This window comes from Helianthus annuus, chromosome 5, assembly GCF_002127325.2.
Source record: "Helianthus annuus cultivar XRQ/B chromosome 5, HanXRQr2.0-SUNRISE, whole genome shotgun sequence".
NCBI lineage: Eukaryota > Viridiplantae > Streptophyta > Magnoliopsida > Asterales > Asteraceae > Helianthus > Helianthus annuus.
In genome coordinates, this window is record NC_035437.2 from 51,001,527 (window position 1) to 51,013,986 (window position 12,460).

The 12,460-nt window shown below is 32.5% G+C and overlaps 1 long non-coding RNA gene across 2 annotated transcripts; it reads left to right on the top strand.

The window, feature by feature from the left end:
- The first annotated feature begins 10,297 nt into the window (after window positions 1-10,297).
- On the top strand, window positions 10,298-12,204 carry LOC110940754. Of its 2 annotated transcripts, none has more exons than XR_002593522.2 (5): window positions 10,298-10,532; window positions 10,632-10,708; window positions 10,814-11,080; window positions 11,223-11,444; window positions 11,792-12,204. It is a non-coding gene; the product is annotated as an uncharacterized LOC110940754 (long non-coding RNA). The 2 variants fall into 2 exon arrangements; XR_002593521.2 differs by having other exon boundaries at window positions 10,912-11,080.
- The last annotated feature ends 256 nt before the right edge of the window (window positions 12,205-12,460 follow it).

Here is a 12,460-nt window from a genome sequence, read left to right on the forward strand (position 1 = left end):
GATGTCGTGGTACATTTTGTCCGACCCTGGATGTAAAATAAATGTAAACCATACATCCAATACGATAGGTGTTCAAAACATAACCATAGTTTCAAAGTGTAGCGGAAGCATAGTAAATAATCCAACACTAGTTAATAGTTTTAAATGTCATAATAATAGTCAACGTAGAGACCACGATCCTTGCTCACAACGACCCGCTTCTCCAGTGCAAGCTCCATAAGTACCTAAGGTCCTGCAAGGCATGCAGCAGAGAGTCAACAACTAGTTGAGCGAGTTCACAGTTAACAGTTCAGTAATAATATGGTATGAGTAATAGTAAGTTCGTTCGTTTATATCATGTTTCATATTTCCATCGCGGCCTCCCAGGCAGGTGTGCGAAGATATTAGGGGATGTTCTTCCCAAGTATTCTAGACTAGGTTTATTTGTATCGCGGCCTCCCAGGCAGGTGTGCGAAGGTTAGTAAGTTTAGTTCGCGGCCTTCCAAAGGCAGGTGTGCGAAGATGTCATAGTATCGCGGCCAACCCGTGGCAGGTGTGCGAAGATCAGTTCAATGAGTGTTACTAGTCTAGTAGGTTCGTATTCGTTAAGTTCTACCATCTGAGTGTGCATAACAATCTATCAAATCCCATTCCCGACCCGGGAACCCATGCCTTGGCTGTGTGAACTCACCTTGGGTTTGCTCGGTATGCTAAGTATGTGCTCAAAGTAAATCAATCACGTCCTAGAGTATGTACGTACACAATCAGTTTGAATTCATGCAGTTCGCGTATAAGCATAATCAATGATCGTCAAGTAGTACACATCACCAGTCAATCATCACATAAGTCATGCATAGTGTTTAACATCAGTTAGTTAACTCAGTTACACTTAACAGAATTCAACTAGTTTACTGTGCAGGCTATCCAAGTTAGCGAAACACATCAATTGGCGAAACACAGGTTTGGCGAAACATATTCTGTTTCGTCAAACCTCCTTTGGCGAAACACAATCCCTATTTCGTCAATTTCTCTTTGGCGAAACATACTCTCTGTTTCGCCGAGTTCCTGTTTCGTTAAAAGCTCAGATTCGTCAAACATTCACATTCGTCAAGCATTCTAATTTGTCAAGCATTCTAATTCGCCAAACATTCAGATTCGTTAATATCAGTTACGTCAATATACCAGTTACGTAAATCATGGATCAGTTACAACAGAAATCACAGGAAACCCTAATCTGCCGTCACACCATTATCGGTCAAACAACAATCATTCAGTAATCATAGAATCATCGTTTAATCACTTCGTAATCAAATCATGTTATCACAACCATCTTCTAACATGAACCCTAGATCATGAGATCACAATACCGCAAATACCCTAGTTCGATTATCAACCATCACTAACTCAATTTCGATACACAGATTGCAACAACTATAATAGATTCTAGTATTAAAATATCAACCAACCATAGCATAATCATTATCTAGCATCAGCCCTATAAACTTCTAGCAAAATAGTTAATCAGTGGAATGAACAAACAATCACGCAAGATTTAAAACACTTACCACAATGAACAAGATAACAATCAGATTGATTCGGGGCTTCAAAGACACAAGATTTCCGACACACAGAGGAGATGAGCGTTCTAGGGTTCTAACTTTTACCAAAGGTGTGAACTAGGAGTCGTTTCATGTTAATATACACGAGTTAGCGTTTTGGGCCCGTAATGGGCTTTGGCGAGACTGGGCCGGCGAAACAGGATGTTTCGTTGAGATAGGGTTGACGAGACAGGCCTCCTGTTTCGTCGAGATGATGTTGGCGAATCTAGCTCTGATTCGTCGGGCACTATGTGGTTTAATCAGTAGTCTATGTCTAATTGTTTCATAATACTCACATTGCAATGGTAATCACATATATACATAACACAGTACATTTCATTAACACATAATATGTACAGTTACAAGTCAAACAGTCAAAGCCAATGGTCAAGGTCAACGTGCATTAAATACGAGTCAAAAGGTCGAGTTGTCACATTATCCCCAACTTGAAAGAAATTTCGTCCCGAAATTTGGTAAGTACTTACTGAGGAAGCTAGGTAGGTTGCATCGTTCACTGTTTTTCCTGGGGTGTCACAATTCAGTAACGCCTATGTAAACTAAACTCAGAATCCATCAACCTGATCCCAGCAATCTCCAAACTACAAAAATTCACCCTAAACTAATTCACAAATCACACAATTGAATAAACTTCTACAAAGATCCTAACCTATCGCACATTTTGTAACAGCATTGAATTGTAGAATTAGATTACGAAAATCAAACTTCATTGCGACCTAAAAACTAATTCAGAAATCACATAATTGAATGAACTTCTACACACATAATCTTCAAAGCTACATGTCATCTGAATCGAAGACAATCATACATTTTCAATCAGATAAACAATAGGGGAAACATATATCAAATAATCTTTAGATAGCATATATCAGATATCAAAGAACAGAGAACAAATTCGCCCTGAACAACTGAATCGATCGAATAATTAACCAAATCATAGCGAATATTGTTAAATCACACAACAAAATTGAAGAACTCACCTGTTAAATCGGTTCAAATCGAGACTTATCAGAGGTTTTTCATTGTGATTTTGAAATTGAAGGGTTTGGCAAGGGTTTTTTGCACTAATCGTGCGTGTTAATTGGGGGATTTTTTTTGGAAGGGGTGGTTATTTTGAGTTTTGACAATAATACCCCTTAGTCTTTTAATTTAGGTTTTCTCCTCATTTAAACCCCCTCTAACCTTAGCCTTTAATTTTAGGATAATCTATGGATGAAAATTGTTCTCAATGTTCTCACAAAAATCTTTGTTCTCAAGATAACCCTCCCCTATATATATATATATATATATATAGGATAATGCTAGGGAGAAAACTCTCCCGACTTTTTTTTAAATAACACATGTAATATACATGTTTTTAAGTGTTTTGAGCCAAAAAAAAATCAAAAAAGCGCCAAGTGGTTTTTTTTTTTAAATAAACAAGTTTCAGCAACTTTTTCACTAACATGTGTTAGACAAAAAGTTGCTTAAACTTGTTTATTTAAAAAAAAAACACTCGGCGCTTTTTTGATTTTTTTGGCTCATAACTCTTAAAAACATGTATATTACATGTGTTATTTTTTTCAAAAAAAAAGTCGGGAGGTTGGGTTCATGCAAAAACCACTCTTATTGCGAGAACCAATGTGAACACAAAATACAATCTTAAAAAAATCAAAAAAGCACTCAAAATTTTTTTTTAATATTTTTTAAAAAAAATCTCTATATTTCGTTACCATAAAAAAAACTTTTTTTTTCGAGTAACAGTTATCCATGCACATGTGCATATTTATCATTACTTCGACAAATTCGATAATACGTTATCAGGAATAGACAATTGCACTTTAATTTACAATACCATTAGTAATACACTACTTTTTACATTATCAATATTCAAAATGCACATGTGCATCATTAGATATAACCATGATATAATGTGTTTTGGTACAAAAATTTGTGATTTTGAATGGAGAAGTAGGCCCATATACATGTTTTTTGGTTAGTTAAATCTAGTGGTTGATGGTTTGGTTATAGTTGTCAATTTATGATGTAATATGTTTATTGGATGGTATAAATGGTGTTTACATACATGTAATAAAGTGAAAATATTGTTAATGGTATTGTATTATAGATGGTAGCAGGTAATGATATTGTATTATGGATGGTAGGAGGTAATGGTAGTGTATTATGGATGGTATGATAGATGAAATGGAAAGTGTATTCAAAGTATTGTACCAAAACACCTTATTTAATGTTCATACATATAAATGCACATGTGCATCCCTAATATTCGTAATGTAAAAAATAGTGTATTACATATGGTAGTGTAAATGAAAGTGCAATTGTCAAATATGTGTAATAAATTACGGAATTTGTCAAAGAAATGACAAAAATACACATGTGCATGCTTGTGTATTATGGATGGAATGATACATGAAAGAGAAATTAGTGTACCAAAACACCTTATTTCATGTTGATACATATAGATGCACATGTGCATTTCTAATATTGTTAACGTAAAAAGTAGTGTATTATACGTGGTAGTGTAAATGAAAGTGAAATTGACTATTATTTGTAACGAATTACGGAATTTGACAAAGAAATAATACGTGCATGGATAACTGTTACTCGAAATTTTATTTTATTTTTTGAATTTTTTTTATTTTTTTATTAACAACATATAGCGATTTTTCCAAAAAAATAGTAAACAAATAAAAAAAATTTTGGGTGTTTTTTAGATTTTTTTAGGAATTACTGTTTGTGTTCACACTGGTTCTCGCAATAAAGGGTGATTCCTAACGGATCTTTGTCCTATATATATATATATATATATATAGGAGAAGCTTCAAATGAAAACCACTAGTTATTGTGAAAACTCGAAAACTAATTAAAAAAAGCCAAAAAAACATACAAAAAAAAAATTTTTAATTTTTTTTTTTTTTGCAATCAAAATTTCGCAGGTTTTTTAATATAAAAAAAATTTTCAAAAAAAAAAAAAAAAAAATTTGTGTAGTGCACATGTGTAATACTGCACATATGTATGTGTACTACACATGTGTATTATTACACATGTGCACTACACAAATTTTTTTTTTTTTTTTTTGAAAAAAAGTTTTTTTTATATATAAAAACTAGCGATTTTTATAAAAAAAAATTGAAAAAAAAAATTTTTTTTTGTGTGTTTTTTAGGCTTTTTTTAGTTAGTTTTCGAGTTTTCACAATAAAAGTGGTTTTCATTTGAACCATCCCCTATATATATATATATATATATATATATATATATATATATATTTGTAAATATATCTTTTAAATGAAAATCCATACCACGCTAAATAAAAAAAATACAATACTCCGTCTTGTTGGAGTAAAGGAAATATATTAACATTGTAGTGATCGGGCATGTCCTACTACGTATGAATCTTAAAATTAATCTGATAATAATATTGACAGTAGATTTTTGAATAAGAATACAAGGTATGCGGATATATTTTATATATCACGAGTTGACGCGAATCCGCGCGTTGCAGCGGGACGTTGATTATGGATGTATTTAATATCCCGATATGAGTTGTGAAATTATTAAGCTTACGTAGAATATTTTTTTCTTATACTTTATCCCCGGTCTACAACACTACACCATAAGAATATATTTAGTATCACAATATGAAATGTAAAATTATTAAGCTTATACAAAATATTCTTTTCTTATATTTTATCTCAGTCTACAAAACTATAGCAAAGCAATCCACTCAATACATACACAACAAAACTCAATATTGATATATTCTCATATTAAAAAATAGAAAAATGTGGAATACATTGACAATTTACATGTCTAGGCGTCAACATGATGTCCAACTAACATTTAGACACAAATTTAATAAAAGATTCATGGAAGAAAATTGAGGCATCAGTGCATCAACCTAATTGCAACTTAAATAATTTGACTTTTCTTTATCGTCAAAACTGATATTTATTAATCTTCCTTTAAAATCAAAACTTACTTTGATTTTATTTTCAAAACAAAAGTTAGTATTTTATTTATTTTGAAATATTAAAATTTTGTTTTTGGAAAAGGGAATGTAAAAAAATGATGGTTCTTATAGCAACGATTATCCTAAAAAAATAATTAAAGTGAAACTTTCTTGACTTTCCATTAAATCAGTATAGTCAAAACAATCTGATTTTTATTTTTCGTAGTAGAATATAATAAAGAATCAATTTTTTATTTATATAACACGAAATAATTAGTTTATTATCATAAATAATTTGATTATCAAAGGTCACTAAAATAACATTTGCAGCCATCTTAAAGAAAATTCAAGTTTCTTTTGACAGTTACGGTATTTAATTTTTCATAAATTAAAAAGACAACCATCCAAGAACGGGCACCCTGGAGATGATGTCATGGGACATGTCGTGTGTTGCGATGGGAATCCGGTTGGTATCGATTTGGCTCGTCATGGTACCTGTATGCTATTGACACGGTTGTGCACTTGGTCTAACAACCGGAAAAGAAAACCCAAAACTTAATAAAATCGTGATATGATCAAAAGATATTCAAACCAATTTTACATCGACCAGAAAACATAAAAATCAATATCAATAGCGAAAACTAAATGAATATCAAGAGCGGAAAACACAAAATGAATCTATGGTTCAATCCTTTATCATTTGTCGTACGGCTTTCAATGGAATTCATAAAGCGTTCTTTAATTTGTTTGTGGTTTATATGCTTGTATCTAAAGCAAAGCATGAGAGAGTACACTCTTCTCTCTCATATAAATCATACATTATCTAAAAAAACAATACATACCATGAAAGGGAAACATGAGAGGAAAATGAAGAAGCGAAGAAAACAAAATTCAATTTTAAATCGATGGTTTATTATAAATTATATACATACAAATGAAACTATTTTATAGAGTTTGGATTTTATACATGAAATTTATAGTAAATATAATTGATTTAAATATGCAGGAAAAACAATAAATAGTCCGGTTTGAAAATATCTATGGTTTTCAGATTTAAAGAATAAAAACTACACTACAAAAAAAAGATTAGCATCTATCTAAATATCAATGGTTTTCAGATTTAAAGGATAATAACTACACTATAAAAAAAAGAATATCAAATCATGAAGACATAAACATATCTTTTTCAAAAACCATGTATCGCCTCCGGTATTTTTCACAATCAGAAATCAGAATCCAGAGGACAACTTCATTCTCTATCTTCTCTCCCTAGATTATCTGCTACGTTCTTGAGTCTTGACTACGACTATCACAACCACCATCCAACACCAACCGCTACCGGCATAACCACCATCCATCACCGCCACCACCAAAATAACCATAGCAGATCCGACACGATTTCAGTCTCGATCCGGCGCCAATCATATCCGACACTTCGGTTTTCCGGCGAGAGATAGAGATATCTGATTTCCGGGAAAAGAGGATCGTCAGAATCTGTATTTTCTCTCATAACTTTTCTACCGATTCGACTAATTTTCGGTTCCGGCAGTAGCCGTGGTTTTGTGAAAATATCATCTCTCTCTTTCTGGATCCGACCTACGTCTCCGGCGAGATGGAAGTTGATTTTGAAAAAAAAGGCGTTGGGTTGGTTTATATTTTGGTGATGAAAAACGTAACGTGGAGGGCAGGGAAAGAGAATGAAGAGGCGCGGTGGGTTGGTTTGTATTTTGGTGTCGGTCTCTTATTCATCATTGTTTTTATTGGTTGCGTAAGTTGGTTAGATTGGTGGTAGCCGTTATTGAAGCAGCATGATTTGTATAGACATAGAGAAATTAATATGAAATATGAAAAGAAACTTTTCTAACAGACGTGATTCTTAAACATAACAGACGTGACTTTTGGGTTGGGTTGGCGTTGGCTTAACATGTATGTTATGTGTTTATTAAATCAAAGTATTATTTAAGGGCGTCATGTGAAAAGACATGACTATTAAATTAATCTAACATACCCCAAGTTACTTTTTGTAGAGATATACAATGTGCCGAAAGAAAATAATATGCCTGATACCAATCTGTAACATTCTGACCGCATATAAAACAATCCACGACAAAAACATTAAGAATTACGTTACAAATTGTTTCACAACACATATTACTTAAAGTTTCATTGTTATTTATTAATTAAATTACATTCTGGATGGTGGATGTTAAAATCACAGTCCACAATTTATTATAAAAAATTCAAAGTCATATTAAAATCCATAATACTGATCCTATTGTAATTTGTCCTTTTCCGAAGTGGTACCCATTGACAATGTGATAATCAAACATCTGATAAATTTGTATGATAAAGTTAAATTTTACTAATATTTTTTGATGTTTATACATCAAAAGAATGCAACTCCAATTTGTTATTTAAATAACTTTTATTGAAATATTTTACACGGATGATCTATGTGGTAAAAACATATTACAGTTTTGGTTATTTTACAAAAAGATGTTATGGTTTCCCTCACACTTTCTCGACATGTAACGGGATTTCATTAATTAAAAATCAAAACATTTAGGTGATTGGTGTTTGTTGCTAGTATAATTGTTGGAAGAGGTGGATTACAAATTCCACAAGTGTCTCTATCCCACCACAATTTTGTTAATCAAATTCGATATATTTAAATTGTATTCTAGTCTATAATATTAATATTGTTTGCCGATTGTATGTTGTCTCTGTCTCTTTCTGAAATCAATACCAACATTTTAAATTTGTACCTTGAAGATTTCAAGCATCCGACTCTTTAAAATATTATTTCAAAATATATTATTAAGTCAAATATATACAATAACTCGGTATCTAAATTAATATATTCAACAAAATCATAATTATATATACATATACAAAATCATATTATATATACATATTGGTGGTGATAGGTATAGATAGTGTTGTGTTTTTCTGTGTTTCACATCGCTTATACTATACTAGTATTAAGCCCCTGCATTACAGCGGTTGTCGTAAAACAGTGTCAAGTAATACCAATATTATACCGCTGTTAGCGACCACCTACACCGAAAAGATGAAAAGTATGGTAAACCAAAATTGAAAATAAAAAAGAGTTGGGTTAAATTATAACAGTTGAAAAACTTTGATTTAAAAGTATAAAAAATAAGGGTCTAAATTGCAAAAAAAAAGGAAAAGTTTTGAGTTAGAAATGAAAAAAAAACACCTATACATGACTGGTATAACATCATAAATTACAAAAAAAAAAAAGTTCAAATTTTATTTTTGTAGAACTTGAATAAATTATTATATATTGATAAAGTAAACTCTAGTAAATTGTTAAATACTTATTTATTATTGCATAATACACGACATTGTTTCAATTTATTTATTACTTGTCTAAGTATCCGTGTGTTACACGGATGGCCTTAAAGGAAATGATATAACAATGTTGACGTAAAAATTGATATGAAAAAAACGTATCATTACTTATTACCTACGTAAATGTTAATAATGTTTTATTATTATAATTTTGTATCAAAGCATATAAAAGTATCAACATGCTTTTAAGAGTTAATTGCTCGGATGGTCCTTGTGGTTTTAAGTTTTTTCACGTTTAGTCCTCACCTTTTGAAAATAGCAGGTATGCTCCCTATGGTTTATCATTTTGTTACTCGGATAGTCCCTGAGTAAATGTCAGTTAGTTTGGAAATAACATGTATGCTCCCTATGGTTTGTCATTTTGTTACTCGGATAGTCCCCAAAGTAAATGTTGGGGGACTATCCGAGTAACAAAATGACAAACCATAGGAAGCATACATGCTATTTTCAAAAGGTGGGGACTAAACGTGAAAAAACGTGAAACCACAGGGACCATCCGAGCAATTAGCTCTTCTTTTAATATCAGATGTATAAAATAGACCAAATAAATGAAATATATATATATATATATATATATATATATATATATATATATATATATATATATATATCAATCTATTTAATCGGTTGTACTTAACACCCAACTACACTCGCAAAAAATAGAAATTATGGGGCTAGAGTTCCTATTAAATCTGGAATCTCTTTTTGTAACTAGCTTTACTCCATAGATGCACAAGATTACATAAGAAAAGAATAAGATGGTGAAAAGAACATATATCAACATGTAGAACGGCAATATACAAACAATTGTGATGGAAACTAAAAAAACATTAGACCTAAATATTACATTATTGAAGTCTTCATGAAAGTGTAATTTTAGAAAAATAAAACTCTTTAAACACCTCATAGCGCTCATAATCTATACTTACTATATTATAAAGCATTTCCCAAGAATATCAACCAAATTTAAGTAATTAAAGTATTTTATGCGTATAGTACAATAACTTAATAAAGTAAGTAAAAGCGCAAAATGGTCTTTCTACACAAATATTAAATTGTTAAATGAATTAATAGATACAGTTTAGATAGGAATTCCAAAGATCTTCTAATCAAAACCAATAACATTACGGGCATGTTTGTCTAAGCTTTTTGAAACAACTTATTGACTTATTGGCTTTTTAGAAAAGTTAGTATGGAGTGACTTTTTGGAAAAGTCATTTTTCCTCTCACATACAAGCTCATTGCCAAACACCATCTAGAGCTTATAACTTTTCAAAAACCAATAAGTCAATAAGTTGTTTCAAAAAGATTAGCCAAACATGCCCTACCTTTTAAAAATTTGTCTCTTTATCCCCCCCCCCCCCCCCCCCCCCCCGTATTGAAAGAGTTGGAGGTTAGAAGTAGGGAGATAAAGCGAATAATAGAGACAGCAGGTGGTTTCAGTTCTGGGGTTAATGGTTAGGGCTCATGAGACGGTAGTGGAAGAGTGGTGGTTTGAAACTGAGATGGCGGAATCGATGGGTTGAAGGTGAATAGATGGTGGTGATTGAAGCTGTAGGTTTGATTCCGGCCGGATTAGGGTTCTGAAAGGGCAGCGATGCTGACTAATTAGGTAAGTCTCAGTATTTTCTTTATGAACCGTTCTCATTTCTCCAGCACCTATTCACTGTTGAGTGATTATATTGACTTGTGTGTTGGGCTTTCTTGATAGACTAAGGTCAATGAGGCTGATTGCGGCAATAGTAACGTTTTCCGATGCCATATGCTGTAGAATACGGGCCTATAAAGGTAACTTGATATTCTTTAACTTAGCATCAAGCTCCTAGCTTTTTACATCATTCTCATGTTTGTTGATCTTGCATTCTTGCTAACGGTCGCCATCTACATTCTCAGATTATTCTAATGGTTAGATATTAGGGGTTCTGTGGTTCAAATACTTCATCTACATTCTGTTTTTCTTTAATTCTACTCTCCACTTGTAAATCCCGTAGATAGGTGAGCTCCAACGAACCATGAAACAATCGATTCTGGTGGCAATGGTGCGTCATAAGTCCAGATCGAGGACAACAGGAGTGGTATCACCAAAAATTGGCAGGTTAATGACACGGTCACCAAAATCCAAATGTACTCATACTCCAGATGGTGCCATTTTCAGGAAAGGTAAAAGACAACATATGCTTTGTTTTTTTTTCAGATCTGGAACGAAATAGTTCCTTGTGGTGGTTCATGTAATTCTTTTTACTTTATTTAACTTAATGATACAAGTTTATAGTTTATAATAGGTGATTTTTTAATGTTACAGAAGTAGCGCATAAATGGGCATTAAGTTCGAATTTCCAAGTTAGACAACTTGATCGAGTTCGATGCTGAATAACTTACCATGGCCGGCTGTCGGAATTACCAATGCTATTGTGGTGCTTCTGCTGAATAACTTCCTATTCCTAACATGGACTTACCTATTGTGTCCATAGTTGCAAGTCATAGAGGTGGTAAAATGTCTGTGGGTCAATCTGCAATCGGGAAGGTAATAGGGTAACTAAGGTGTTTTGGTGTGGGATCGACCCACAACTACTTTTTATCGATTTTTTGATATTTGAATGTTATTTCCGTTTTTGATCCATTGAACCAATGTTTTTAGTAATTTTTTTTAACCGGTTGACCCATTTCACCATCTTTAATAAATAAGTCAAGTTATCATTTTTAATAATCAGATCAAGTTATCATTTTTAGTAACTAGAGAGTACCATTTTTAATAAACCAGTCACGGGTCAAGGTTACTATTTTAATTAAGTCGGTCAAGGTTAAAGGCTACCATTGATCTATTAGTAACTTTTTTCGATGAATATTAAAATGTTTGTACTGAATGTGCAGACCACCTAAAGCTCAAAGAAAAAAACACATGTTCCAGGCTACAAGTAAATGGAACCTGATTGGGCTAAAGCTGGGTTACAAGTGCAAACAGGAAGATGCCCCTGATCCAATGGTGAAGCATTGTTTGGCCAAAGGCTAACCACTCATGTCATACAACTAGAGGTTGCGTACTTTATTAGCAGCCACCATCGTGGTCGAGGATGTTACCGTTAACCTCACCAGACACTAATCAAATAGATTGTATGTTAGGAAGCATAAGTTAGTTGTTTTGCAATTACTTAACTATGTAAACTTAACCATAAAATACTGACTAGCATGGAAATCGAAAACATAACACCATGAAAAATTGAGAACACCGCTCTTTTGTGTTTGGAGCCTTACACGAAATCTAATTACTTTCACTTTTGGTGCCATTGTATGTACGAAAGTATATTTTAATGTATCTTATAAAACTATTGTAACATATTAAGAGGTTCAAAAAGCTCAAGAGATTCTGAAGGGTTCTGAGTTAGGCACCATTTTATCGGCATTTTGCAATAACATTCATGATTCATACACTTAATGCCAAAGGACAACTGGCCGTTCGAAAATAATAGCATAGGACACTGTCTTCATTGTAACAAGACCATTGTTAACATACAAATAACCTAGGTGACATTATTATCTAAT